Below are 13,933 nucleotides of genomic sequence, written 5' to 3' on the forward strand. Positions count from 1 at the left end.
CTTGCTACGGATTGCTATACTGAGATGTAACCGTCACTGCCGGGTATTTATTGTCAACAACTGAGACATCTTTCAGATGCAGTCCAAGTACAATGAAAAGGAAGACTGCTTGAAGTCATACTACTCCATGATAACGCCCTCCTGCATTCTGCTAGACTGACGAGACTGACTGAACCAGGGAAATAATTCCGAACCAACACTACTCACCAGATCTTGCCCTCTCAGATTTTCATCTTTCTAGGGAACGGTCTTGAAGGAACATCCTTAGCGGATGAAAACGCGCTCCGAACATACCTCGAAGAGTTCTACGCCTAAAAGCCGGTGGCGGTGGACACAAAAGTGCTTCGAACGCCGCCGTGGTCCAGCTGGAGTGTGGAGAGACGGTGGCGAGGTTCGTTTGCTAGAGTGACACGAAGAAGAGGCCAGGTCTGACGGGCCTCAAGAACTGGTGTACTCGTATGTGGGACTGTTGCCTGACATGATGAAGGACAGCAGGGACGGAGCTGCTGTTCGTGTAATAGCCTATCGGAGCTGTTGCTGTCCTTACCTGACTACACACACACACCCAGCATTTCCCAAGGAAGCATAGGAATGAGTTGTTCTGCTCACAAGGAGCGCTGGCTTCGTGGCTTTGTGACTGGAGCGATGCACCGTGATACGTGCGAAAGTGCTTTGGGTGTTGCGACATCTAAAACAGTTTCATTAACAGAAGACTGCGATGATGTGTAACAGCTTGCTCGTATTCAGTGGATATCGGGCGTGCAGCAGGGCGACTTTTCTATACAGGGCAAGCACAGTTAGATCAGTACACGCCATGCGCAGGACTAAGCTAATTAAACAGAAGTTGATCATTTTCCGCCACGAGCGTGAGTCAGCTATTTATGCAGCACGGGGCTTCTTAAACTAATATATATCTCTGGAACAAAAATATATATAGGAAAACGACTTTCACTGATACAAATATAAGATCGGGGCTCATGAAAATAAATACTATGAGATGTTCTAAAACGTAAGTAAATATCTTTGGAACAAAAATAGATATTGAATAATGACTTTTCAGTGATAGACGGGCTCATGAAAATAAAAACTATGAGACGTTCTAAAACTTAAGTGAATATTCAAATTCAAGTGGCTCTGAACACTATGGGACTTAACTGCTGAGGTCATCAGACCCATAGAACTTAGAACTACCAGAAATAACTAACCTAAGGACATCACACACATCCATGCCCGAGGCAGGATTCGAACCTGCGACCGTATCGGTCGCGCTGTTCCAGACTGCAGCGCCTAGTATCGCTCGGCCACACAGACCGGCAGTGAATATTAGTTTCAACAAAAATTGTTAGATGGACACACCGTATTGTTTCTTATGCAATCAATAACATGAAAAATTACAATATAATGGCGTTGGTTGCCTTACAATACGTCAATTACATGCCGAGAAATTGCTAGGCGAAATTAACGCTTGCAACAAACGAAACGCAACGCTATTGAATATACCGAGATGCAAGCATGATCCCCCCATACCAGTGTTTGTGGCAGGGAATCCTGTTATCACTTTCGGCCCTCGTGACGGCATTGAAAGTAAAATTACGTATGTCAGTCACTTTGCGATTATGGGAAACGTGGGGCTCACGCTTCATCTCGAGATGTGAAATAACGGCGCCTTTCGTTTATTTCAAGCGTCAAATTTGCTTTGCAATTTCTCAGAATGTAATTAACGTATTGCGATGCAACCAACATCAATCTTTTTGTGATATTTCATATTATTGATTGCGTAAGGTAGAATATGGAGTGTCCATAAAAAAAGAAGTTTGTGTTGAAACTAATATTTCTTTTAGAATATTTCATAGTTTCTTTGTTCGTGATTCCCTGACTTACATCCATAGCAGTGATGATGTTCGGTTGGTGGGGCTCTCAACTGCGCGGTCATCAGCGGCCTTACAAAGTCCAGTCTTTTACACAGTCCAGTCTAGCCTCTGTCACGAGTGACGATGATGATGAACATGAAAACACTCCGTCCCCAGGCAGAGAAAACCCTAAACGAAGTCGGGAATCGAACCCGGGAACCCGTGATACAGAGGCAGCAACGCTAGCCACTAGAACACGAGCTGTGGATGTTCATAGCAGTCAAAGTCGCTTTTGAATATTTAGTTTTGTCCCAGAAAATTTACGCCAAAGCATTCATGTGTGCAATCCTGTATACTAGCGAACTGTCGGCCTTCACACGAGTAGCACTAAGTGTCTACAGCTGGAATAATTGTCTGCTGTTGCAGAAATTTCGTTTACGGGCTGCTCTTTAGGGTTATGCGTTGGGTTGGGTTGTTTGGAGGAAGAGACCAAACACTGAGGCCATTGGTCTCATTATATTAGGGAAGGACGGGGAAGGAAGTCGGCCGTGCCCTTTCAAAGGAACCATCCCAGCATTTGCCTGGAGGAAGTAAGGGAATTCAAGGAAAAACTAAATCAGGATGGCCGGACGCGGGATTGAACCGTCGTCCTCCTGTCCAGTGTGCTAACTACTGCGTCACCCAGCTCGGTTTAAAGTTATGATTAAACATCAGAAAGCAAGGTTAGGTAACTGAATACTAACTCAAAATTATAGAAGTACCAGAAGAAACCCTTAAAAGCTTCATGTTTTAACTATGGCCCAGCAGATACTTAAGGATTAGCTGCAAAAATAAATATAGTATATAATGATATGATAAGTGACAGAGTGGTATGCAACTGACTGTGTGAAGAACACCACACACTGAAGTCAATTCAAGCAACGTTCAGTGTCCTGCAGTGTGTAATGTTAACTGTCATACCAAAGGCGATTTTCATGGCAGACTTGAGCCGTTTGATATGGTGTGGTATGTCTGCGACTATCATTGGTATTTTTGGTAAGAAAACAGTATGCCTGATTGTACAGCCAATTAGTATTGTCACTGGAACAAAACATTTTTGAGTTTGGTTATGCTGTATCTTGTTCCGTTGCAGATCCAGAATTTGTTTAAATTTCTTAATAAAACAGTAGGTTCACATAATTTTAGTATTAGTTTATGTGATGGCGTTCCTGCCAGCATTAATTAATCTAAAAGTCATGTTAACAAATTCACTGTTTACTTCCTATGTAAGTTCATGTCAACACGGTAACTTGGACAGAATGAAGCCATTTACTTTGACTTCTTCAGTCCAGGGCGACAATATGGCCCTTTCCTGACACCAAACCAAGTGTCTAAGTTGGCATGGTTATTCAATTAATTTCGATCGTTTGGCACCGAAACAATGATATGATTAAATTTTATTTTACTGTTTTCTGTTTGAAATTCGTCGTTTTCCTTTTAGAGCTAGTTATTAGTATTTCGATAAAAGATGTCACGCTGCCGCGACCGTTTAAAATCCTTTAAAGTCTGCTCAACCGGGGCGGCTCGGGTTTTCAGTGGCGGCGGTGCTCCACCTCCATCGCGACACAGAGCCACCACGAGGACGTGCTGGGGAAGAGGAAGCGGCAGTGGATTCTTGTGTTGGAGAACGAGCGAGCAACAAGCAGCGGACAGAGACCAGTACAGAAAACGGCCGTTGGATTTGACTGCACGCCGTGGTTGCCGTGATGGGACCGGCAACAAGGAGGAGCGCGCTGGCTGGATACAAGCGACGTGGCGAGGACGGGCGCAGTTTACTTTAGAGCTGTCTGGATGGTCGTTCCCGAAGCAGAACGTGGAGACGCCGAGATTTCGTGTGTGAGTGGGTTGTAAGACGTGGCTGTTCTATGCTTGTGGGATGCCTGCAAATGTCATATGTAAGTGTGGGCTGCTGTGTGTACTGTGTGTAATTCAGCCTGATCAGCACGCATTATATTACCAGTATCCTCTGTGTGACTTAGATGCTTGTCCCTGATATCCAAACATATACTGTTGGAGGTTAAATTAAATTATATTGAGTTTTCGCTTCATGGACCAAAAAAATGAGATGATTCTCATGTGTGTGGACGTATAACACTTAAAAACATAGGACATTTGAATATAATACTCGCTCCCCGATCAATTATGAGAAGATTATCAAGATACATTACAATAAACTGAAACTGCTAATATTTACAGAATTAAAACACGATTAAAATGAATAACAGTTACGCAATTTTAATACATTTACCATTCAAAAAGTGCTTAATCTTGCCTGTTGTGACCAAGAGCAGTCAAAACTGAAATCTAACAGACGTTTTTACTTAAGCTGGTCTAACAGCCCCTGATAAGATATTCAGTAGAGGAGTAGAAGTTGTCTACTAATAAATCTTTCAATTTCTGTTTAAATTGTGCTTTATCAGATACCGTATTTTATAGAAAATGTGTGTTCCTGAACAGCTGACCCCTTTTTAGACCAAGGTAGATGATGTTAGGTTTTTGTAAAGATGGGTCTTATGTCTAGTATTGGTATGATGTATTGAGATATTGCTTGGAAATTAAGAACAATTATTTGCAACAAATTTCATTAAGGAATAAATCTACCGAGAAGCAGTGGTTAATACACAGTTACTTGAACAGGTGAATGTTATCAGATGCTTGTTTCGTTGATCACTTTTCAGTTTCACGTCACCTGAGCTTCATTTATGTTTTCGTAAGGAACCGTTCCTTAATTAGTAGGTATTTTCTTTTAACATTTCAAGTAGAATTTGCCCCTATGTATAATGGCTTCAGTACCTAATAAAAGTTACTGACAATTCGTGAACATGTTAATAAGCTATTACATGAAATGACTTAATTCTTAGGAGTGCACATAATTTTAAATGATTTTAATAACGAAGCAGCAGTGATGTTACATGTACGATATTTTCCAATGTAAGTGGTTTTTACACAATTTCGTCAGCTTTTGTATTTTATCTTTACATTGACCTGTTACAGAGCTGACTCGTCATTTCGTGCTGTACTGTTTCTCCTTCTGGAAGATAAACCGCCTGAAAATAAGTTTACAATTGTACTGTATAGAAAATAATCAAATAAATGCTGAGAGTGTGTTTAGATAAACATAACTATAGCAAGGGACAGAATTTACTCAACAGTTCAGCCCAGACTTACCATTCCCTCTATCCTTATAATAACACAATATATGTTAGTCTGTCCAGAACATGGAACTCTCGTTTAATTTTATTACATGCCGCTGTAAGTAACAACTTTTCAAAGGTGCCTCGATGCGATCAGCTTCATCCCTCTTGAGATTACTCGTAAGATTTCCAAACAACCAAAGAGCAAGCATGCATCAAGTTGTCAGTATTACTTTGCTTAGAAACATTTCAGACACAGTAGATGTCGTCCGCATAAAACTTCAGGAGAACTTTAACTGTGGAAGGAAAAAATTGGGCTAATTTCTTAAAGTGTGGCGGCAATGCCACAGTGAAAGAAATTTTTTTCCGATAGCCTGAGATCTACGTTCGCTCCTTACCTAAAGCGCTTTTCGTTAGAAATTATAGCCGAAATCCGGATTCAGGAATTTTTTGTTTCAAAATAGACAGTTTTTCGACGAGTATTTTGTCGTGACGTATGTATACACATCGTAAGTCAACTGTGACAATACCCAGTTGTCGGAGAGGGGGAGCGAACGGAAAATACGTAGAAGGTAACGAAAACTGACAAGGAAGTGTGATATGACTTACGCAGGTTGCTGACGTCTTGATGGACATGACAAGGCCTGTCAAGGCTGTCCATGACCTGTCAGTGCTTTCCTGTCCATAGCACACTTCCTTGAAAGTTATCCTTGAGTCGTCATGGCATCTTTCCTTCACACCTAATTTCACTGACATTTTGCATACGCACCATGCAGCCAGCACTATATAACATTATAAGTACACCTGAAGGTCACAATAAATTTACGTTATTACATGCAGAGTACACTTACCCAACAAGAGTTTTGTGTAATAGCACACAGCACTAGCATGGGACCCACTTATGCTGGTCTAAAAATACCTTGTTTCTTCGCTGTTCTGTCAACGCATCAAGTAACGAATAGGGGAAGTTGCTTCGGTCACGTAGCTGGTATCCGAAATTGAAGTGCTACTCGCCTGTCTGTTGAATATACAGAATTTTAATTACAGGTACAAATTCTAAACGCGCCTATACTTATATTCTAAGTCCTACTGGGAGTGCTCGTTTCTAAGCAAGATACAGAATAGCCTGAAGTGCACATTAAAAGCAAAGTACTCGATCCAGATTTTTAGCCCCTGGGTGGAGTTAAAAAGATCTCATACATTGTTATTTTAGGTGAACTTGTTTGTAAATCTCAGTAATATCCTTCTCTAAGTTCATCAATATGAACACTAAAAAATTAGGAGCACATTATTTTTTACTCGTATCATGTGCTACATTTATTGATACAGAATTAAACCTAGCGTGTTTCCTCAAAATTTAAGGAGAGTCAATTTTAAGAAAATTCAAATATTTAAAAAAAACGCTCACATAGTGTTAGTGGAATTTAAAATTGACTTCTGCGAAGTTTTTCTATATTGCGTAATGTGTCAGTTGCGCATCTTCAGCGGAAACTCATTAACTACTGGATACATATAAACTGTTTCAGCCTGAGAACTGTCTATAACAATTTTATCAATCAGAGTTCTGTTATCTTGCTGCACAAAAACTGGAAAACTTACTTTGATGTCAGGTGGAAACAATCAAATAACGTTACAGTTCATTTTTCCTTGCAGTATGACACTGCTGTTACCAGTGCTAATGTTCTTAAGGGGCTCCGGATCGCCCTATACTTGCAATGTTAAAATAGCGCTTGCAAATTACATCTTTCCTCACAAAGTATTTGAGGTAGGAAGTTGAACTTTTTACAGATTATTTATTGGAATATGGGCTACAACTTAACACAGGGATTTTACAAAATTTTAGTTCAGTTATTAAAGATGACTTTTTTCAATTGCAATGAAAATTCACAACATTTTTTTGCAATTTTTTATTTATATATTCAAAAATATACAGTTTTTTGGAAAAAGGCTGTGTTAAATTATGCAGAAGGTACTGTGTAACATTTACTGAAAGTTTGAAACAAATATGTTTGGAAGATCCTTAGAAAACATGTAATTAGTATGAGAAAATAAAAGTTTAGGGAATCGAGCGACAAAGATTGGATTAACTTTTTAGTGCATTCCAGGTCCATAGGACGGATTATCTTCATCCTCTGCAAACTCCTCCTCCAGCTTCCTCTTGTTCCTCCTCCTGTTTACTCTTGCTTGTATTTCTAGACTCTTTACAGCCCTGTCTGCAGCCCGAAGGCGTTCCTTGTGTAAAGCAAGCATCGCTCGTACCATGTTAGAACCTATCTTCATTCCCATATTTCTAAATACCTTGCACCTTACAATGTTGCCATCATTGAAAGTCGCAACAGCATCATACACACCAAAGTGAAGTGTTTCTATTCCAACAAATACAGTCTTTGGGATTCTCGACCATATAACACTATTTACACTTTCATTGGGGTTTTGAGTTTTTCCGTGAATACACTTTTTCAACAGTTCATGTGCTGCTAAGTCTCTGAAAATAGGTTTTATCATCTCCATTATTGCATGAGGCGGACTATGCTTATGAGTGTACACTTCACCAGTTAGCAATCCTTTGTTATATTTACACCAACTGTCTTCTTCTTTGGGACACAAGCTATGTTGGGGATTTTCATAGGTTGAAGAAGTATGAAAAAAAAAAGATTCCAACATTTCTCCTTTTCTTAAAAGCCTTCAGAGGATTTCTAATAACTTTACTTTTACTCATTATTATACTTCAACAAAACAGAGACTCAAGAAACAGAATTAATTACGAATATTTTCGAGATAACGACAGAGTAAATAATAAAAAAATAAATAAACATGAAACAATCGACAATCACACCAGCGATATATGATATATATTGAACCATCACAGGTTAGCCACAACACATACTTTATCTCACATCACTAAAATGTCCCTGATGAACACGGACGTTAATAATAACACCATTTGACAGCAGTTTAACAGCGCCACAGTGGGTCACGCCCATGTAGAACACAATTCAAAAAAAATTTAAAAATAGTTGTAGTCTTCGGAATTGAATAAATTATATATCTATTAAAAAGTAATAGTCTGCAGATTCAGAAAACGCAAAAAAGTAAAAATTGAACTTTTCATGATTTTGAGCCTTTCCGGAGCCCCTTAAGCTTGAGGTGTCCACATGAAAATCTACATAAATGTTCGTCAAATGAGATACATTAATTTTTAAAATGTTTTCGTGTAGCAGGCATTTTCTATTAGACAGTTCGATCCTGAGAAACTGGGAGAAGCCTAAATACACCTCAATAACGGGTTAGCTGCTTACCTACAGGTCTGATAGCATTTTTATATGGTTCGAACCGAGGAAACGTTATTTCTGAGCATATTTTAAATGTGGTTAATGCGTTTGATAACTAAGTGTCCGAGAGTACGAATATTTGTATGTTTGATAGAGATCAGTAATCGGCTTATACGTCAAGAGTAAAGAAATATCATTCAGGTGGACCCATTCAAGAATTCTGTGGCAGATAACAGCTCATCCTCTATTTGTTTCATGAGATAATTTACCCTTCACTGTTATTAATTGTGTTATGATTTCTTGCAAACAGAAACTCTGTAATTTTTCCCATTTGTTTCTGAGTTATGTAAAGCACTAGATTCACTATACATGACATTCATATGTCTAAATATGCAACTACATAATAATACTGTTTCATACACCAGTAGCATGTGTAAGAGTCCAGTTACATCACTTCATTGGTGCTCTTGAATGTTACTTTGTAACATTTTTCTGATCGAAATGGATGATGAATGTGACCCTTTTGTTGACTGGAATATTTGCTATTGAAGAAATCCAAAGCTTACAGACAATTTCAGCAGCAATTGTAAGAGTAAATAACACCTAAATACCTGAAAGTAAATTGTCGTTAGAAAGTATATTCAGACGATCTGCATTCTCATATAACGCAAGAAAACTGTACTTGGAAGAAAATACTTTAAATCTAAAATTTTATCTTTATTATCCACTCTGACGTCATTGCTTATCTCTATAGGAACTTTTTTCTTCCTGAGATGAAAAGAAATAATACTCTTTCTTAACGAACGGAAATGAAATAAAAATATTAAAATATATAGTGAAAATACTATATCTGTCAAAAGATACTTGTAAATGTACGATAGCTTATAATGTGAAATGTAACCACCCATTTTGTATATGTCATTTAATATAAATGTAGGAATCCACCAAACAAGATGAGTGCATTGAGAGGCATTTAAGAAACTTGGGAAGGGCACAGGTAGAAAATGGAGATTGTTTTAGTGTGCGGAATCATCTTCTCTCTCTGTCCTAGCTGTGTCTAAGTGGTGTGAAACAAATACGTGTCATTTCACATTTCTAACGATCAATATTTTCTCTTTCGTTACCTGCGCATTCGGCGCTTTTCTAGCGGTCAGTGGGTGTGGGTGAAGAGTGTGCAACTAATTACCGGAGAAACAGACTGTTGCCAGTTATTGTGCTACGTAGGTCACTTGCCGATCGATCTTAAAGTCAACAACAATGAACTGTCAGCAAAGCAAAAGAGCATTAAGAAAGTAATGTTACAGACCTTAAGAGGGCTATAATGCAAGAGTAATGGTTAATGTAATCTTATGTCTTGTCTTTCAGTCTCAAAAGATTCCTCTGATGGGATTGTGTGTTTGAAGAGTATGACGAACGGCATCTACTGCTACTGGAAAACATGGCCTGTGGCATCACACAGCAAACTCCTCGTCACCGAGTAAATAAATTTGATAATTACTTGAAACCTGCTTCCCAATTCTCGGTCAGCGTCGAGGAGCGTAAGTGGAGTGCCCGTTATCAAACTGAACTTTGATAAAAATGGCTAGTGAATACAACGCTCGTTCATTTCAATGAAATCCTAATATAAGTGATGGTTGACTTGGGCCACTGTGCTCAACGGTAATGCCGTCACAACATGCTTAGGCCTTCACCAGGTTATACATAGCTGTGTCAAACTTAAGGACGAGATAGATAAAGAAACATGACATATGAACCAACCTGCGGAAATGAATGAAAGTGCGGGGTCATGTTTCCAAAGCTCTCGCAGCCTTGCACAGAATGTTAGACGTAACGTGAGGTGAGCGTGCCCATAGACGGAAATGGGGCAAAACTAGGCAATCGAAGGAACGGGAAAAAGACAGTAAGTATCAAGAAGCGTGCGGTTACGGTGCACTGGGGTGGTGTCCTTCATTACAGAATTTGGAATTTTTCACAATACGAAGAATGAACGGAAACTGGAAGATGGACGACTTGTGACGAGTGTAGCTCAAGAGTTTGGCATTACTCACAACATTGTTTAACGTGCATCAAAAGCGTTCAGAGCCCTCGGCACTGCTTCCCCAAGGAGATAAGATGGCCGACATGGTCAAATGCAGCAGCAGATGACGACTGCATTGTGAAACAGGCAACGATGGACACGCGCCGACAACGGGTGCAATTGCATCCACGTTTGACAAGTCTGTGTGTCACTGAATCTCACCCTCCACAGTGGCACTGCGGCTGCATCGGAGTGTCCGTTAAAACGATGATCAGTACGTTGTATTTTGTTCACACCCACACATAATGAACCAGTAATACGGACAGCAACGACAACATTAAAAGCATACTTGCACTGATAAAAAGGGCAATCCTAGCCAAGAGAAGTCTACTAATATCAAACATAGGCCTTAATTTGAGAAAGAAATTTCACAGCATTGTACGGTAGTGAAACGTGGACTGTGGGAAAACCGAAACAGAAGCATTTGAGTTCTGGTTCTACAGACGAATGTTGAAAATTAAGGGGACTGATAAGGAGTAATGATTTTCTGCGTAGAATCGGAGGGGAAAGGTGTATGTGGAAATCACTGACAAAGAGAAGGGACAGGATGATAGGACATCCGTTAAGACATCAGGGAATGACTTCCATGGTACTAGCGGGAGATATAGAGGTCAAAAACTATAGAGGAAGTCAAAGATTGGAATACATACGGCAGATAATGGAGGACGTAGGTTTCACGTCCTACTCTGAGATGAAGAGATTGGCACAGGAAAGGAATTCGTGGCTGGCCGCCGCTCAGAAGTCTCATGACAAAAAAAACGCCAGAAACAGAATCGTTTTGGTGGTCCAAGTGTTTTGATATTAATGGCGTTGGGAGGCATAATGCTATATGGGCGCACAGACTTCCAAATCTGTATTCACCGAATTCCCTATCGTTCAAAGAGTTTATACAACTGTGGTGCTCGAAGCTGTGGCGCATTGTTCGCGCTTTGTTATCCACAAAACTAAATTAGGGGACGAATGCATCCCTGAAAAACGAAAACAGTATCAGAATTACGTTGACCAGTTAGTGTACCGTGTTAATAGTTCGCATTCGATCTTGATGGTGCGTACCTTTGTGATAACTGTGGCGCCTCATTTTTCATTCGGTGTTTATGGTGCAGGTTAATGGTTTGTATTTAACATTTCTTCAATGTCGGGGATGTCTATTTTGTGAACCGTAATACGTACATCCCATAGAAGATTGATCTCTGCACCTCCGGGACACCATTTCCTGAAGCTGTTCTGAAGCATGTGGTGCTCATTTGCAGCTAATATTTTTCCTATATAACTGTTAACACAACATTTTCAAATGAGACTTACTAAAGATAGAACCTGCATCATCGCACTCGAGAGGTTCCTTGTCAGTTGGAGTTGGAACGCCAATCTTTGGTACGAAAGCGATGGATCTTTCCACCCTGGATGGGCTGCGTCTCAGTGCTGATGTCCGAACAGAACTGGCAGCACGGCGCCTTTGGCTCAGGGCTGAGAGATACACGGGCTCATCTGACAAAAACATGAAAAAAGCTTTCCCCGTGAGATTCATTGACTGCCCCTTTCTGACAAAGAGGATCCAGAGACCATAGTGGGAGACCATTTGCCGGTAAGGAAAACGCAAAGCTAACCTCCTAGAAAATGTTCCAAGTACACTATAAATAAAGTTGTCCATGAGATTGTGTTAAAAATGAACGAATATTGTGCAGGGACATGCGACTTTCATGTCACTCTATGGTATGGTAAAGCGTTAAAGGGATGTTCCTTCGGAACAATGAATACGTCAAATCAGTCGCTCATACAGCATCATGAATATGGTACACAACACATAATCAGACAATAATCTACTTGGAGAATGTATTTTAGTCTCGCTAAAGACACACAAGATAACGAAACATTTTCTTCGACTTCAGAGTATCTGGGAGTAATTTGTTTGTTATGTTATTTGTTATTGAAGACTTAGTTTATTGGGGTCCAGTTATGTGGAATACTACAAACTTTACACTGTACGTGATAGTCATCAGTTTTCACGTAAACTGTATGGAGAACAGCGTTATGTAGAACAAATGATGGTGCATTATAAGCTGAACGTTGAACTGAATGAAAATATAACACAAAGTCATATTATGTATAATGAAGAGAAGAAAGTGGAAGGGGATGAAGTATGACAGAAAAAGTAGTAATACAGAGTGAAACTTATAATTCATTTTAGGTACCAAATTAAGAGATACTAAAGTTAAGGTTTTACATGAATACTATAAGACGTGTAATCTGGCCCGCTGTTATTTCAAGGTACTAAGATTAAGTTCATATCTGAAGTGAAGTAGAACGTAACATATCATGTGCTGAAGCTGGTTTTTACATAATGTCCAGCATAACAACATGATAAAAACGCTGTACAATGAAATATTTTGGCAATGAAAGTGTGAGTCTAAGGACTGAGGTAGCACTAAGATCCTTGATCCATATTTACCAGTGTTACAAATTGGCGCCATTTATAAAAATGGATAATTTCGAAACGGAAGCAAGGGGCCTTTTTATGTTTATGTAGTAATTTACTACACTGTATAACTTTCACATAAATGGTTTTGGCAATTTATCGTGAGGTGTAACAATTCCAGTTATACATTTGAACATTATGAAATCGTGTAACTAGCGTCATTTAATACACTCTAAGAGACAGAGGGAGGGAGAGAGAGAGAGAGAGAGAGAGAGAGAGAGAGAGAGAGAGAGAGAGGGAGGGAGGTTGGGAGGGAGGGAGAAAAACGACGCACCACGTAGGAATTATCCGAATGGGACGGATATAGGTAGCTGTGATGTACGTGCGTGTACACACAAATGATTACAAAGTCAGGAAAAAGTAAAGTGTTTTATTGGAGAAAGAAAGCTTCATAAACTAAGCACATCGATAACGCGTTGGACTGTCTCTGGAGTTATGCAAGCAGTAATTCCACTTTGTGCTTATTTTAAGAGTTGCTGGACGTTCTCCTGAATAATATCGTATCAAATTCAGTCCAACTGGCGCTTTAGTACGTCGTTATTTGGTATTAGGGTTTCTCTTACGACATGAGGTATAAACGTACACGTCTGCAATCCAGGTACAAATTGTAACAAGCACAGAGATGGAACAACCGTCCAACATTTCGCAGTCAGTTGGTGGAAGTGTATGGCAGCAGTGTTCCATAATGTGTGACGGTGGTGGACGTTAACAGTGTGGTCCCAGAATTCTTAATGAGGATGAATGAAGTGGCAAAAGATCTCTTTTTGCAGAATAGGAAATTGCTAGGAAGTCGATCGCCAGCTGCTCGAATACTGGCATATCACAATCGAAGTAGTAGTGCAAAAAATGCAAAATCGTTAATGGGTGTGTTTTTCAGTATCTTGTACGACATTCTGAACATGACAAATGTCTCCATCAGCTGCAGTGACAAAAATTCAAAACACCAGAGGAACCGATGCAGCAGCGGAAATGTTCCAACCGCGTCAGGTAAACCCAACTTGTCTTATTTAACCACATGATCACCATGGACGAGTGCTCTTTTGTATCTCTTGCACCCAAAGGAGAAAAGAAAGCAGTGGGACTTTGAT

General features: G+C 39.7%; 1 protein-coding gene and 1 long non-coding RNA gene across 4 annotated transcripts in view; one reads left to right on the forward strand and one right to left on the reverse strand.

Annotated features, from left to right (window-relative positions):
• Positions 1-13,933, forward strand: part of LOC126190900 (probable chitinase 10) — a 120,652-nt gene that overhangs the window by 44,576 nt on the left and 62,143 nt on the right. The gene's annotated exons all lie outside the window — the stretch shown is intronic.
• The window catches only part of LOC126190903 (uncharacterized), a 554,406-nt gene that overhangs the window by 40,147 nt on the left and 500,326 nt on the right, over positions 1-13,933 (reverse strand). The gene's annotated exons all lie outside the window — the stretch shown is intronic.

This window comes from Schistocerca cancellata, chromosome 6 (assembly GCF_023864275.1).
Source record: "Schistocerca cancellata isolate TAMUIC-IGC-003103 chromosome 6, iqSchCanc2.1, whole genome shotgun sequence".
In the NCBI taxonomy this organism is placed as follows: Eukaryota; Metazoa; Arthropoda; class Insecta; order Orthoptera; family Acrididae; genus Schistocerca; species Schistocerca cancellata.